The sequence below is a fragment of the Protopterus annectens genome, chromosome 7.part1 (genome assembly GCF_019279795.1).
Source record: "Protopterus annectens isolate FY-2018-M chromosome 7.part1, PAN1.0, whole genome shotgun sequence".
NCBI classification, from domain to species: domain Eukaryota; kingdom Metazoa; phylum Chordata; order Ceratodontiformes; family Protopteridae; genus Protopterus; species Protopterus annectens.
Genome location: NC_056740.1, coordinates 103,587,619 through 103,604,724, shown reverse-complemented (window position 1 = coordinate 103,604,724; position 17,106 = coordinate 103,587,619). Strand labels below are relative to the sequence as shown.

Sequence of the window (17,106 nt, the reverse complement as noted above, 5' to 3'; positions counted from 1 at the left end):
TTTCTATTTCCCATCCACTCATCAAGATTTCTCTTGAAGAGGGCCAAAGTGATGCTTCGCTTGACATGTATGGAAAGTCGATTCCATAGCATAGGCAGTCTCTGGGTTATGAACCTGTCCCTCCAGCTTGTTCTTTTGACTGTGGTAATGAGGTTGAGGACTCTGGAGTGTGTAGTGCGGAGGGATTGAGATTTTGTTAGATTTAGCATTTTTATCAGAGCTCGGTCAGACATGGCTTTGTAAGTCAAGCAGAGATCACCTCTAAGTAGGCGATATGAGACAGAGAATAGTTGGAGTTTTTTGAGTCTGTCCATATAGGACAAATGTTTAAGGCCTAACATCCTCTTTGTGAAGTATTTTTGCGGCCTCTCTAGTAGTTGTAGGTATCTAGTGAGGTACATGTCAAATAGGGCATTGTGCTCGATGCTTGGCCTAATGAGGGAAGAGTAGAGGGAGACAATGACCTCTTTCTTCCTGCATGCAAAACCCTTAGTAATGAGATGTGCCACATAGAAGGACTTTCTGACCACAATGGCAATGTGATGGTCAAAAGAGAGGTTGCTGTCAACCTGTGTTCCCAGATCTCTTATGACGCCTTTTGTGTTCCGTGGACTACCATCGATGTGGTAATTCATGGGAACCGTGTTTTTCCCAAAGGGGAATGACGACACATTTTTTGGCATTGAGCTTAAGGTCATGGTTCTGACACCAGTCATTGGTCTCAGTGAGGCCTTTCTGTAGGATGTCATCATCACTCGGGGAGTTAATAATAGCTCCCAACCTGCAATCGTCTGCGAACTTTGTCAGCCAGAGTCCCTTCGTGTTATCAGCATATTATTTGCCTCTGCTCAAATTTAGTAACATTCTTTAGCACTGTAAAATATTTAATCAGTTTAACTATTTGCATGTCAATTACATAAAGACTATAGAACACTTCAAATGAAAAAAGAAAGATCTTAAAGATAAACTCTAAATAAGTACTGGCCTGGGACTGATCCAAGTTGGACACCCTGACTGTATGCTAGAATTTCACCATTACAGTTGCAGTATGACACTTAGTATGCCCTGTTTGTAAGTCATGCAGGTATCTATCTTATCAAAGCTATATGAATCCCTAGTTCTTCTAATGTATTGTTCAATGTTTTATGTATGACACTATGAAAAGCTTAAGTTAAAACTATATGAATTTCATTACATCATAATGTGTCACTTATTGTTGTTATATTATTATAGAGCATTATATTACCAGCAGCTATAGATTTATTGCAACAAATGCCTGCTTAAGATTTCAAACACCAACCATTTCAAGTCTGACAATAATTTATCAAACATAACCATTCTACTATTCTTCCAGAACAAGAAAGTAAACGTATACGTCTATATGACTCTGGGTTTGCCCTATTCTTCTTTCCCTTGTATATGACTTTAACAAGCACATGTCTTCGTTCTTGAGGATTCTCCCCATAGATAAATGACCTAGAGAGTAACAGATGTAGGGGTACAAGTTTAAGGTAAGGTGTTTTCAGGTCATTATTACTAATTATATCTGCTTCCTCTGCTTTGCTTGGTTCCAGTTTGCATAGTTCTTTTTGAATATAATCTGTTTCTTTAATTCAGTATCTGAATTTACTTGGATGTTACTAAAACAATTTATCATCCACTATGTATCATATTTTTTGCATTAAGAGTTTATAAATTATATATATATATATATATATATATATATATATATATATATATATATATATATATATATATATATATATATATATATATATATATATATATACGCACAGAGAGAGAAAGATATGTGCGTGTGTGCGTGTGTGTGTGTGTGTGTGTGTGTGTGTGTGTGTGTGTGTGTGTGTGTGCATGTGTATAAAATCTGTTGTGTTTCAGAATCCATTTTAGGATTTACACCCAGTCTGTAGATTTCTATGTCTTTACTCCTACCACATGCATTATAGCTTAAGTAATTAATAAATTCATTCCTAGTAGTCATCAAATGGAATTCTTATTCAGTACCTACCAAATGAAATGAAAAGGATAAAAATTACCTTGAGAATATTTTTTTTTGTAGTCAAGTTTGGCTGTCATTAACTGTCTAATGGAGCATGCCATACTTTTTGCAGCAATGATGAGTCCAACTAAGACAGTTGGACTTATCAAATCAGAAGACGATAAATTTATTTCAGAAAGTACTTAAGCAATAATTTTAGAATTCAAGTCATTTCAACAGGTCATACTCCCCAGGCTGTCCAATCATAAGGATATAATTCTTTGAAAATAACAGCCAGTGGGTGTAGAGACAGTGGCCGCCGACCTGCATTCATTCCTTCATGGAGCTAAGGTGCACATTACCTTTCCTCTAACCCATTTCCAGGACTTGAAAGTAGAGCACTGTACATCTAAAGACAGTAATGACATAATTTCATTTTACAGGGCATATCTAGCTTATTGCCCTCATTTCCATTAGCAGTACAGTCAAACATAGATTTGCAGTGTATGTTAGTAATGTATGGTGTGAGGAAAGGCTCAATGCAATGGAATAAGCAATAGGAGGGCAGGGTAGCAATGGTTAAAGAGAAGGGAGCAGTAATGCAAAAGTATGCAACGTTAGATGAGAAGGTGAAATAGATGTGAAAAGCAAAGGAGAAGGAGGCAAGGAATAGTATGTCATACAAACAATGCAAGGGAATTGGCAAACACTGCAAGAGCTAGATAAGTGTCAGCTGCCTAAGATGCTGAAGGATGAAATAGGTCACACAAAAGTTGTTATGTGGCAGTTTTTGGGACTGTGCTATAGCTCTTAGGATGATGTAATCAGATATGTGGCATGCTTTGGGACTGTGCTATAACACTTAGGAGAATGTAATCACAAATGTGGCATGCTTTGGGACTGTCCTATAACTCTAAGGAGGATGTAATCACATATGTGGCTTGATTTTGGATTGTGCTATAGCACATAGGAGTATGTAATCACATATGTGGCATTATTTGTGACTATGCTATAACTCTTAGGAGGATGTAATCCCATATGTGCCATGCTTTGGGACTGTGCGATAGCACTTAGGAGTATGTAATCACATTTGTGGCATGCTTTGGGAATGTATTATAGAACTTAGGAGGATGTAATCACATGTGGCATGCTTTTGGATTGTGCTATAGCACTAAGGATGATGTAATCACATATGTGGCATTCTTTGGGACTATGCTATAGCACTTAGGAGGATGTAATCAAACATGTGGCATGCGTTGGGACTGTGCTATAGCACATAGGAGTATGTAATCACATTTGTGGCATGCTTTGGGACTGTGCAATAAAACTAAGCAGGATGTAATCACATATGTGGCATGCTGTGGCAAGGTGCTATAATAGGAGGATGCAATCACACATGTGGCATGCTTTGGGACTGTGCTATAACACTTAGGAGAATGTAATCACAAATGTGGCATGCTTTGGGACTGTCCTATAACTCTAAGGAGGATGTAATCACATATGTGGCTTGATTTTGGATTGTGCTATAGCACGTAGGAGGATGTAATCACATCTGTGGCATTATTTGTGACTATGCTATGACTCTTAGGAGGATGTAATCACATATGTGCCATGCTTTGGGACTGTGTGATAGCACTTAGGAGTATGTAATCACATTTGTGGCATGCTTTGGGACTGTATTATAGAACTTAGGAGGATGTAATCACATGTGGCATGCTTTTGGATTGTGCTATAGCACTAAGGAGGATGTAATCACATACATGGCATTCTTTGGGACTATGCTATAGTACTTAGGAGGATGTAATCAGACATGTGGCATGCGTTGGGACTGTGCTATAGCACATAGGAGTATGTAATCACATTTGTGGCATGCTTTGGGACTGTGTAATAAAACTAAGCAGGATGTAATCACATATGTGGCATGCTGTGGCATGGTGCTATAACAGGAGGATGCAATCACACATGTGGCATGCTTTGGGACTGTGCTATAACTCTTAGGAGGATGCAATCGGACATGTGGCATGCATTGAGACTGTGCTATAACACTTAGGAGGATGTAATCACAATTGTGACATGCTTTGGGACTGTGCTATAATTCTTAGGAGGATGTAATCACATATGTGGCATGATTTTGGATTGTGCTATAGAACTTAGGAGGATGTAATCACATATGTGGCATGCGTTGGGACTGTGCTATAGCACATAGGAGTATGTAATCACATTTGTGGCATGCTTTGGGACTGTGTAATAAAACTAAGCTTGATGTAATCACATATGTGGCATGCTGTGGGATGGTGCTATAAAAGGAGGATGCAATCACACATGTGGCATGCTTTGGGACTGTGCTATAACTCTTAGGTGGATGTAATCACAATTGTGACATGCTTTGGGACTGTGCTATAATTCTTAGGAGGATGTAATCACATATGTGGCATGATTTTGGATTGTGCTATAGAACTTAGGAGGATGGAATCACATATGTGGCATTCTTTGGTACTGTGCTATAACTCTTAAGAGGATGTAATCACATAAGTGGCATGCTTTGGGACTGTGCTGCAACTCATAGGAGGATATAATCACATATGTGGCATGCTTTGGGACTGTGCTATAACACTAAGGAGGATGTAACGACATTTGTGGCATGTTTTTAGATTTGCCTATAGTACTTAGGAGTGGTGCTGCGGTAGCATTGTTGCCTTACAGCAAGATGTTGTCCCGTTCGATTCTCAGTTAGAGCGTCTTCTGTGTGGAGGCATACGTGAATGGGCATGCCTTCGTTGAAGGTTGTGCGTCAGGGCTGGTAACTCGGCACGTAAAAATCCACTACCAATCATTAGCGGACAGGAGTTCCGCTGTGGCGACCCCTAACTGGGATAAGCCGAAAGACACAACAACAACTTAGGAGGATGTAATCACATATGTGACATGTTTTGGGACTGCACTATAGCACTTAGCAGGATGTAATGACATATGTGGCATGGTGTGGGATAGTGCTATAACAGGAGGATGTAATCACATACAGTATGTGGCATGTTTTTGGGATGTGCTATAATAATTAGGAGGATGTAATCACATGTGGCATTCTTTGAGACTGTGCTATAACAATTAAGAGTGTTTAATCACATATGGGGCATCCTTTGAGACTGTGCTATAATACTTAGGAGGATGTAATGACATTTGCGGCATGTTTTTGTATTGTGCTCTAGCACTTAGGAGGATATAATCACATATGTGGCATTCTTTGTGACTGTGTTATAACTCTTGGTAGGATGTAACCACATATGTGGCATGCATTGAGACTGTGCTATAGCATTTAGGATGACAAAATGACATATGTGGCATGCGTTAGGACTGTGCTATAGCACTCAGGAGTATGTAATCACATTTATGGCATGTTTTGGGACTGTGCTATATAACATAGTAGGATGTAATCACATCTGGCATGCTTTTGGATTGTGCTATAGCACTAAAGAGGATGTAACCACATATGTGAGATTCTTTGGGACTGTGCTATACCACTTAGGAGGATGTAATCAGACATGTGGCATGCCTTGGGACTGTGTTATAGAACTTAGAAGGATTAAATCATATATCTGGCAAGCTGTGGGATACTGCTATAACAACATGATGTAATTACATATATGGCATGCTTTGGGACTGAGATGTAGCACTTAGGAGGATGCAATCACATATGTGGCATGCTTTGGGATTGTTCTATAACACTTAGCAGGATGTAATCATTTATGTGGCATGCTTTGGGACTGTCCTATAACTCTTAGGAGGATGTAATCACAATTGTAGCATGCTTTGGGATTGTGCTATAACAATTAGGAGGATGTGATCCCATTTGTGGCATGTTTTGGGACTGTGCTTTAACACTTAGGAGGATTTAATGACATTTGTGGCATGTTTTTGGATTGTGCTATAGAACTTAGGAGGATGTAATCATATATGTGGCATTCTTTGTGACTGCGCTATAAATTTTAGGAGGATGTTATCACATATGTGGCTTGTGTTAGGACTGTGCTATAGCACATAGGAGTATGTAATCACATTTGTGGCAGGCTTCAGAATGTGTTATAGAACTTAGGTGGATGTAATCACATATGTGGCATTCTTTGGGACTGTGCTATAACTCTTATGAGGATGTAATCACATATGTGACATGCTTTGGGACTGTACTATAACACTTAGGAGGATATAATGACATTTGTGGCATGCTTTTGGATTGTGCTATAGCACTTAAGAGGATGTAATCAGACATGTGGCATGCAATGGGACAGTGCTATAGCACTTAGGAGTATATAATCACATTTGTGGCATACTTTGGGATTATGTTACAGAACTTAAGAGGATGTAATCACATATGTGGCATGCTGTTTGTAGTGCGATAAAAGGAGGATGTAATCACATATGTGGCATGCTTTGGGATTGTGCTATAACTCTTAGGAGGATGTAATCACATATGTGGCATGCTTTGAGACTCTTAAGAGTATATAATCACATTTGTGGCATGCTTTGGGATTGGGCTAGAACAATTAGGAGGATGTAATCACATTCATGACATGTTTTGGGACTGTGCTATAACTCTTAGGAGGATGTAATCACGAGTGGCATGCTTTGGGACTGTGCTAGAACTCTTAGTAGGATGTAATCACATGTGGCATGCTTTGGGACCTGGCTATAACAATTAGGAGGATGTATTCACACATTTGGCATGCTGTGGGAATGTGCAAAATCACTTAGGAGGATATAATCACATATGTGGCATGCTGTGGGATTGTGCTACATCACATAGGAGGATGTAATCACATATGTGGCATGTTTTTGGACTGTACTATAGCACTTAGGAGGATGTAATCACATATGTGGTATGCTGTGGGATAGTGCTATAACAGGAGGATGTAATCACATTGTGACATGCTTTGGGACTGTGCTATAACAATTAGGAGTATGTAATGACATATGTGGCATGGTTTTGGATTGTGCTATAGCACTTTGGAGGATGTAATCACATATGTGGCATGTACTGGGATTGTACTATAGCATTTAGGAGGATGTAATGACATATGTGGCATGTTTTGGGATTGTACTATAGCACTTTGGAGGATGTGATTACATGTGGCATGTTTTGGGACTGCACTATAACACTTAGCAGGATGTAATCACATATGTGGCATGTTTTGGATTGTGCTATAACACTTAGGAGGATGTAATCACATATGTGGCATTCTTTGGGACTGCACTATAACACTTAGGAGGATGTAATCACATATGTGGAATGTTATTGGATTGTGCAGCATTTAAGAGGATGTAGCTACAAATGTGTCATACTTTGCAACTGTGCTATAACAATTAGGAGGATGTAATCGCATATGTGGCATGCTTTGGGACTGTGCTATAGCACTTAGGAAGACGTAATGACATATGTGGCAAGCATTAGGACTGTGCTATAGCACTTGGGAATATATGATCACATTTGTGGCATGCTTTTGGACTGTGTTATAGAATGTAGGAGGAAGTAATCCCGTGGCATGCATTTTGATTATGCTATAGCACTAAGGAGGATGTAACCACATATGGAGCATTCTTTGGGACTGTGCAATACCACTTAGGAGGATGTAATCAGACATGTGGCATGTGTTGGGACTGTGCTGTAGCACTTAGGAGTATGTAATCACATTTGTGGCATACTTTGGGACTGTATTATAGAACTTAGGAGGATGTAATTACATATGTGACATGCTGTAGGATAGTGTTATAACAAGAGTATGTAATCACATAAGTGGCATGCTTTGGAACTGTGCTGTAGCACTTAGGAGGATGTAATCACATATGTGGCATACTTTGTGATTTTGCTATAACTCTAAGGAAGATGTAATCACATATGTGGCATGCTTTGGGTCTGTTCTATAACTCTTAGGAGTAAATAATCACAATTGTGGCATGCTTTTGGAGTGTGCTATAACAAGTAGGAGCATGTAATCACATTTGTGGCATGTTTTGGGACTGTGCTATTGCACTTAGAATATGTAACCACATGAGTGGCATGCTTTGGGACTGTGCTATAACTCTTAGGAGGATGTAATCACATATGTGGCATGATTTTGGATTGCACTATAGCACTTAGGAGGATGTAATCACATATGTGGCATGATTTGGGATTGTGCTGTAACACTTAGGAAGATGTAATCACATATGTGGCATGCTTTGGGACTGTCCTATAACTCTTTGGAGAATGTAATCACAATTGTAGCATACTTTGGGATTGTGCTATAACAATTAGGAGGATGTAATCCCATTTGTGGCATGTTTTGGGATTGTTCTATAACACTTAGGAGGATGTAATGACATTTGTGGCATGTTCCAGGATTGTGCTATAGAACTTAGTTGGATGTAATCATTATGTGGCATTCTTTGTGACTGTGCTATAACTTTTAGGAGGATGTTATCACATATGTGGCTTGTGTTAGGACTGTGCTATATCACATAGGAGTATGTAATCACATTTGTGGCAGGCTTCAGAATGTGTTATAGAGCTTAGGAGGATGTAATCATATATGTGGCATTCTTTGGGACTGTGCTATAACTCTTTTGAGGATGTAATCACATATATGACATGCTTTGGGACTGTACTATAACACTCAGGAGGATGCAATGACATCTGTGGTATGTTTTTGGATTGTGCTATAGCACTTAAGAGGATGTAATCACATATGTGGCTTTCTTTGTGACTGTGCTAAAACTCTTAGGGGATGTTATCACATATGTGGCATGCATTAGGACAGTGCTAGCATCCTCCTACATTCTATAACACAGTCCAAAAGCATGCCACGAATGTGATTACATATTCCTAAGTGCTATTGCACAGTCCTAATGCATGCCACAATTGTCATTACATCCTCCTAAGTGCTATAGCACAGTCCCAAAGCATGCCACATATGCGATTATATCCTCCTAATTGTTATAGCACAGTTGCAAAGTATGACACATTTGTAGCTACATCCTCTTAAATGCTGCACAATCCAATAATATTCCACATATGTGATTACATCCTCCTAAGTGTTATAGCACAATCCAAAACATGCCACATATGTCATTACATCCTGCACATAGGAGTATGTAATCACATTTGTGGCAGGCTGTGGGAATGTGTTATAGAACTTAGGAGAATGTAATCACATGTTGCATAATTTTGGATTGTGCTATAGCACTAAGGAAGATGTAATCTCATATGTGGCATTCTTTGGGACTGTCCTATAGCATGTTGGAGGATGTAATCAGACATGTGGCATGCATTGGGACAGTGCTATAGAACTTAGGAGTATATAATCACATTTGTGGCATACTTTGGGATTGTGTTATAGAACTTAAGAGGATGTAATCACATATGTGGCATGCTGTGGGATAGTGCGATAAAAGGAGGATGTAATCACATATGTGGCATGCTTTGGGATTGTGCTATAACTCTTAGGAGGATGTAATCACATATGTGGCATGCTTTGAGACTCTTAGGAGTATATGATCACATTTGTGGCATGCTTTGGGATTGGGCTATAACAATTAGGAGGATGTAATCACATTCATGGCATGTTTTGGGACTGTGCTATAACTCTTAGGAGGATGTAATCACATGTGGCATGCTTTAGGACTATGCTAGAACTCTTAGTAGGATGTAATCACATGTGGCATGCTTTGGGACCTGGCTATAACAATTAGGAGGATGTACTCACACATTTGGCATGTTGTGGGATTGTGCAAAATCACTTAGGAGGATATAATCACATATGTGGCATGCTGTGGGATTGTGCTACATCACATAGGAGGATGTAATCACATATGTGGCATGTTTTAGGACTGTACTATAGCACTTAGGAGGATGTAATCACATATGCGGCATGCTGTGGGATAGTGCTATAACAGGAGGATATAATCACATTGTGACATACTTTGGGACTGTGCTATAACAATTAGGAGTATGTAATGACATATGTGGCATGGTTTTGGATTATGCTATAGCACTTTGGAGGATGTAATCACATATGTGGCATGTACTGGGATTGTACTATAGCATTTAGGAGGATGTAATGACATATGTGGCATGTTTTGGGATTGTACTATAGCACTTTGGAGGATGTGATTATATGTGGCATGTTTTGGGACGGCACTATAACACTTAGCAGGATGTAATCACATATGTGGCATGTTTTGGATTGTGTTATAACACTTAGGAGGATGTAATCACATATGTGGCATTCTTTGGGACTGCACTATAACACTTAGGAGGATGTAGTCACATATGTGGAATGTTATTGGATTGTGCAGCATTTAAAAGGATGTAGCTACAAATGTGTCATACTTTGCAACTGTGCTATAACAATTAGGAGGATGTAATTGCATATGTGGCATGCTTTGGGACTGTGTTATACCACTTAGGAGGACATAATGACAATTGTGGCATGCATTAGGACTGTGCAATAGCACTTAGGAATATGTAATCACATTCGTGGCATGCTTTTGGACTGTGTTATAGAATGTAGGAGGATGTAATCACGTGGCATGCTTTTTGATTATGCTATAGCACTAAGGAGGATGTAACCATATGTGTAGCATTTTTTGGGACTGTGAAATACCACTTAGGAGGATGTAATCAGACATGTGTTGGACTGTGCTATAGCACTTAGGAGTATGTAATCACATGTGTGGCATACTTTGGGACTGTATTATAGAACTTAGGAGGATGTAATTACATATGTGATATGCTGTAGGATAGTGCTATAACAAGAGTATGTAATCACAAATGTGGCATGCTTTGGGACTGTGCTCTAGCACTTAGGAGGATGTAATCACATATGTGGCATACTTTGTGATTCTGCTATAACTCTAAGGAAGATGTAATCACATATGTGGCATGCTTTGGGTCTGTTCTATAACTCTTAGGAGTATGTAATCACAATTGTGGCATGCTTTTGGATTGTGCTATAACAATTAGGAGCATGTAATCACATTTGTGGCATGTTTTGGGACTGTGCTATTGCACTTAGGATATGTAACCACATGAGTGGCATGCTTTGGGACTGTGCTATAACTCTTTGGAGGATGTCATCACATATGTGGCATGATTTTGGATTGTGCTATAGCACTTTGGAGGATGTAATCACATATGTGGCATGCTTTGGGATTGTGCTATAACACTTAGGAAGATGTAATCACATATGTGGCATGCTTTGGGACTGTCCTATAACTCTTAGGAGAATGTAATCACAATTGTAGCATACTTTGGGGTTGTGCTATAACAATTAGGAGGATGTAATCCAATTTGTGGCATGTTTTGGGACTGTTCTATAACACTTAGGAGGATGTAATGACATTTGTGGCATGTTTGTGGATTGTGCTATAGAACTTAGTTGGATGTAATCATTATGTGGCATTCTCTGTGACTGTGTTATAACTTTTAGGAGGATGTTATCACATATGTGGCTTGTGTTAGGACTGTGCTATATCACGTAGGAGTATGTAATCACATTTGTGGTAGGCTTCAGAATGTGTTATAGAACTTAGGAAGATGTAATCATATATGTGGCATTCTTTGGGACTGTGCTATAACTCTTTTGAGGATGTAATCACATATATGACATGCTTTGGGACTGTACTATAACACTCAGGAGGATGTAATGACATTTGTGGCATGTTTTTGTATTGTGCTATAGCACTTAAGAGGATGTAATCACATATGTGGCTTTCGACTGTGCTAAAACTCTTAGGGGATGTTATCACCTATGTGGCATGCATTAGGACTGTGCTATAGCACATATGAGTATGTAATCACATTTGTGGCAGGCTGTGGGAATGTGTTATAAAACTTAGGAGAATGTAATCACATGTGGCATAATTTTGGATTGTGCTATAGCACTAAGGAAGATGTAATCTCATATGTGGCATTCTTTTGGACTGTCCTATAGCACGTAGGAGGATGTAATCAAACATGTGGCATGCATTGGGACAGTGCTATAGAACTTAGGAGTATATAATCACATTTGTGGCATACTTTGGGATTGTGTTATAGAACTTAGGAGGATGTAATCACATATGTGGCATGCTGTGGGATAGTGCGATAACAGGAGGATGTAATCACATGTGCCATGTTTTGGGACTGTGCTGTAGGACTTAGGGGGATGGAATCACATATGTGTCATGCTTTGGGATTGTGCTATAACTCTTAGGAGGATGTAATCACATATGTGGCATGCTCTGAGACTCTGCTATAACTCTTAGGAGGATATAATCACATTTGTGGCATGCTTTGGTATTGGGCTATAACAATTATTAGGATGTAATCACATTTGTGGCATGTTTTGGGACTGTGCTATAACTCTTAGGAGGATGTAGTCACATGTGGCTTGCTTTTGGACTGTGCAAGAACTCTTAGTAGGATGTAATCACATGTGGCATGCTTTGAGACTGTACTATAGCACTTAGGAGGATGTACTAACATATGTGGCATGCTTTGGGACCTGGCTATAACAATTAGGAGGATGTATTCACACATTTGGCATGCTGTGGGATTGTGCAAAAACACTTAGGAGGATATAGTCATATATGTGGCATGCTGTGGGATTGTGCTACATCACATAGGAGGATGTAATCACATATGTGGCATGTTTTTGGACTGTACTATAGTGCTTAGGAGGATGTAATCATATATGTGGCATGCTTTGGGACTGTCCTATAACTCTTAGGAGGATGTAATCACAATTGCAGCATGCTTTTGGACTGTGCTATAAAAATTATGAGGATGTAATCCCATTTGTGGCATGTTTTGGGACTGTGCTATAACACTTAGGAGGATGTAATGACATTTGTGGCATGTTTTTGGATTGTGCTATAAAACTTAGGAGGATGTAATCATATATGTGGCATTCTTTGTGACTGTGCTATAACTTTTAGGAGGATGTTATCACATATATGGTTTGTGTTAGGACTGTGCTATATCACGTAGGAGTATGTAATCACATTTGTGGCAGGCTTCAGAATGTGTTATAGAACTTAGGAGGATGTAATCACATATGTGGCATTCTTTGGGACTGTGCTATAACTCTTATGGGGATGAAATCACATATATGACATGCTTTGGAATTGTACTATAACACTTAGGAGGATGTAATGACATTTGTGGCATGTTTTTGGATTGTGCTATAGCACTTAAGAGGATGTAATCACATATGTAGCTTTCCTAGTGACTGCTCTAATACTCTTAGGGGATGTTATCACATATGTGGCATGCTGTGGGATAGTGCGATAACAGGAGGATGAAATCACATATGTGCCATGTTTTGGGACTGTGCTGTAGCACTCGGGAGGATGGAATCACATATGGGTCATGCTTTGAGACTCTGCTATAACTTGTAGGAGGATATAATCACATTTGTGGCATGCTTTGGGATTGGGCTATAACAATTAGGAGGATGTAATCACATTTGTGGCATGTTTTGGGACTGTGCTATAACTCTTAGGAGGATGTAATCACATGTGGCTTGCTTTGGGACTGTGATAGAACTCTTAGTAGGATGTAATTACATTTGGCATGCTTTGAGACTGTGCTATAGCACTTAGGGGGATGTACTAACATATGTGGCATGCTTTGGGACCTGGCTATAACAATTAGGAGGATGTATTCACACATTTGACATGCTGTGGGATTGTGCAAAAACACTTAGGATGATATAATCACATATGTGGCATGCTGTGGGATTGTGCTACATCACATAGGAGGATGTAATCACATATGTGGCATGTTTTTGGACTGTACTATAGCACTAAGGAGGATGTAATCACATATGTGGCATGCTGTGGGGATAGTGCTATAACAGGAGGATGCAATCACATTGCTGCATGCTTTGGGACTGTGCTATAACAATTACGAGTATGTAATCACATATGTGGCATGCTTTGGGGCTGTACTATAAAAATTAGGAGGATGTAATGACATATGTGGCATGGTTTTGGATTGTGCTATAGCACTTTGGAGGATGTAATCACATATGTGGCATGTACTGGGATTGTACTATAGCATTTAGGAGGATGCAATGACATATGTGGCATGTTTTGGGATTGTACTATAGCACTTTGGAGGATGTGAGTACATGTGGCATGTTTTGGGAATGCACTACAACACTTAGCAGGATGTAATGACATATGTGGCATGTTTTGGATTGTGCTATAACACTTAGGAGGATGTAATCCCATATGTGGCATGTTTTTGGATTGTGCAGCATTTAAGAGGATGCAGCCACAAATGCAGCCACAAATGTATCATACTTTGCAACTGTGCTATAACAATTAGGAGGAATAATCACATATGTGGCATTCTTTTGGACTGCACTATAACACTTAGGAGGATGTAATCACATATGTGGCATGTTTTTGGATTGTGCAGCATTTAAGAGGATGTAGCCATAAATGTATCATACTTTGCAACTGTGCTATAACAATTAGGAGGATTAATCACATATGTGGCATGCTTTGGAACTGTGCTATAGCACTTAGGAATATGTAATCACATTTGTGGCATGCTTTTGGACTGTATTATAGAACATAGGAGGATGTAATCACGTGGCATGCTTTTTGATTATGCTATAGCATTAAGGAGGATGTAACCACATATGTAGCATTCTTTGGGACTGTGCTATACCACTTTGGAGGATGTAATCAGACATGGGGCATGCAGTGGGACTGTGCTATAGGACTTCAGAGGATGTAGTCACATGTGTGGCATGCTGTAAGATAGTGCTATAACAAGAGTATGTAATCACATATGTGGCATGCTTTGGGACTGTGCTGTAGCACTTTAGAGGATGCAATCACACATGTGGCATGCTGTAGGATAGTGCTATAACAAGAGTTTGTAATCACATATGTGGCATGCTTTGGGACTGTGCTGTAGCACTTAGGAGGATGTAATCACATATGTGGCATGCCTTGGGACTGTGCTGTAGCACTTAGGAGGATGTAATACCATATGTGGCATACTTTGAGATTCTGCTATAACTCTAAAGAGGATGTAATCACATATGTGGCATGCTTTGGAACTGTCCTATAACTCTTAGGAGGATGTAATCACAATTGTGGCATGCTTTGCGATTGTGCTATAACAATTAGGAGCATGCAATCACATTTGTGGCATGTTTTGAGACTGTGCTATAGCACTTAGGGTATGTACCCACATGAGTGGCATGTTTTGGGACTGTGCTATAACTCTTAGGAGGATGTAATCACATATGCGGCATGATTTTGGATTGTGCTATAGCACTTAGGAGGATGTAATCACATATGTGGCATTTTTTGAGACTGTGCTATAACTCTTAGTAGGATGTAATCACATATGTGGCATGCTTTGGGACTGTGCTGTAACACTTAGGAGGATGTAATGACATTTGTGGCATGTTTTGGGACTGGGCTATAACAATTAGGAGGATGTATTCTCATATTTGGCATGCTGTGGGATTGTGCAAAAACACTTAAGAGGATGTAATTACATATGTGGCATGCTGTGGGATTGTGCTACATCACTTAGGATGATGTAATCACATATGTGGCATGTTTTGGGACTGTACTATAGAACATAGGAGGATGTAATCATATTGTGGCATGCCATGGGACTGTGCTATAAAAATTAGGAGGATGTAATGACATTTACGGCATGTTTTTGGATGTGCTATAGCACTTTGGAGGATGTAATCACATATGTGGCACGTATTGGGATTGTACTATAGCACATAGGAAGATGTAATGACATATGTGGCATGTTGTGGGATTGTACTATAGCACTATGTAGGATATAATCACATGTGGCATGTTTTGGGACTGCACTATAACACTTGGGGGTGTAATCACATATGTGGCATGTTTTAGATTGTACTATAACACTTAGGAGGATGTAATCAGATGTGTGGCATGTTTTGGGACTGCACTGTAACACTTAGGAGGATACAATCATATATGTGGCACATTTTTGGATTGTGCTATACCACTTAGGAGAATATGATCATATATGTGGCATGTTTTGGGACTGTGCTATAGCACTAAGAAGGATATAATCACATATGTGGCATGTTTTTGAACTGTGCTATAGCACTTAGTAGGATGTAATCACATATGTGGCATGTTTTTGGATTGAGCTATAGCACTTAAGAGGATGTAGCCACATATGTGTCATACTTTGCAACTGTGCTATAACAATTAGGAGGATGTAATCACATATGTGGCATGTTCTGAGACTGTGCTATAGCACTTAGGAGGATACAATCTCATATATGGCATGTGTTTGGAGTGTGTATATCACTTAGGAGGATATGATCACATATGTGGCATGTTTTGTGACTGTACTACAGCACTAAGAAATATGTAATCACATATGTAGCATGCATTGGGACTGTGCTACAGCACTTAGGATGTAATCACATATGTGGCATGTTTTGGATTGTGCTATAACACAGGAGGATGTAATCACATATGTGGCATGTTTTAAATTGTGTTATAACACTTAGGAGGATGTAATCACATATGTGGCATTTTTTGTGACTGTACTATAGCACTAAGAAGGATGCAACCACATATACGGCATGCTTTTTAATTGTGCTACAGCACTTAGGAGGATGTAACCACATATTTGGCATGTTTTGGATTGTGCTATAACACTTAGGAGGATATAATCACATATGTGGCATGCTTTAGGACTGTGCTATAGCACCTAGGAGGATCTTATTCCAAAGAAAAGATTTTCAGTGATTACATGCATTTATTGACTTTTGTTGATCAGAGTAGCCCCATTAGCAATGGAATATATTCAGAGTTAGTATTTATACTGACTTGGGTTGACCTAGCCAAGGCATCAGTGAAATTTCACTTATTTTTCATTAAGTGGCATATGATCTTTTTTTACAATTTAGTTGTCAATGATGTAATTCGATATTATTTTACATTAATATTTTAGTGTTGCCAGCAAGAAGTTCTCCAGTTCAAAATCTCAGCTGGGGTCTCTGCAGAGTCTGTATACTCTCTCTGCATTTGCATGGGTTTCCTCTGGGTGTTCTAATTTCCTCCCACAG

General features: G+C 39.3%; 1 protein-coding gene across 1 annotated transcript in view; it reads right to left on the bottom strand.

Moving 5' to 3' along the window:
• Nucleotides 1-17,106, bottom strand: part of CACNA2D3 (calcium voltage-gated channel auxiliary subunit alpha2delta 3) — a 2,619,084-nt gene that overhangs the window by 1,206,398 nt on the left and 1,395,580 nt on the right. The gene's annotated exons all lie outside the window — the stretch shown is intronic.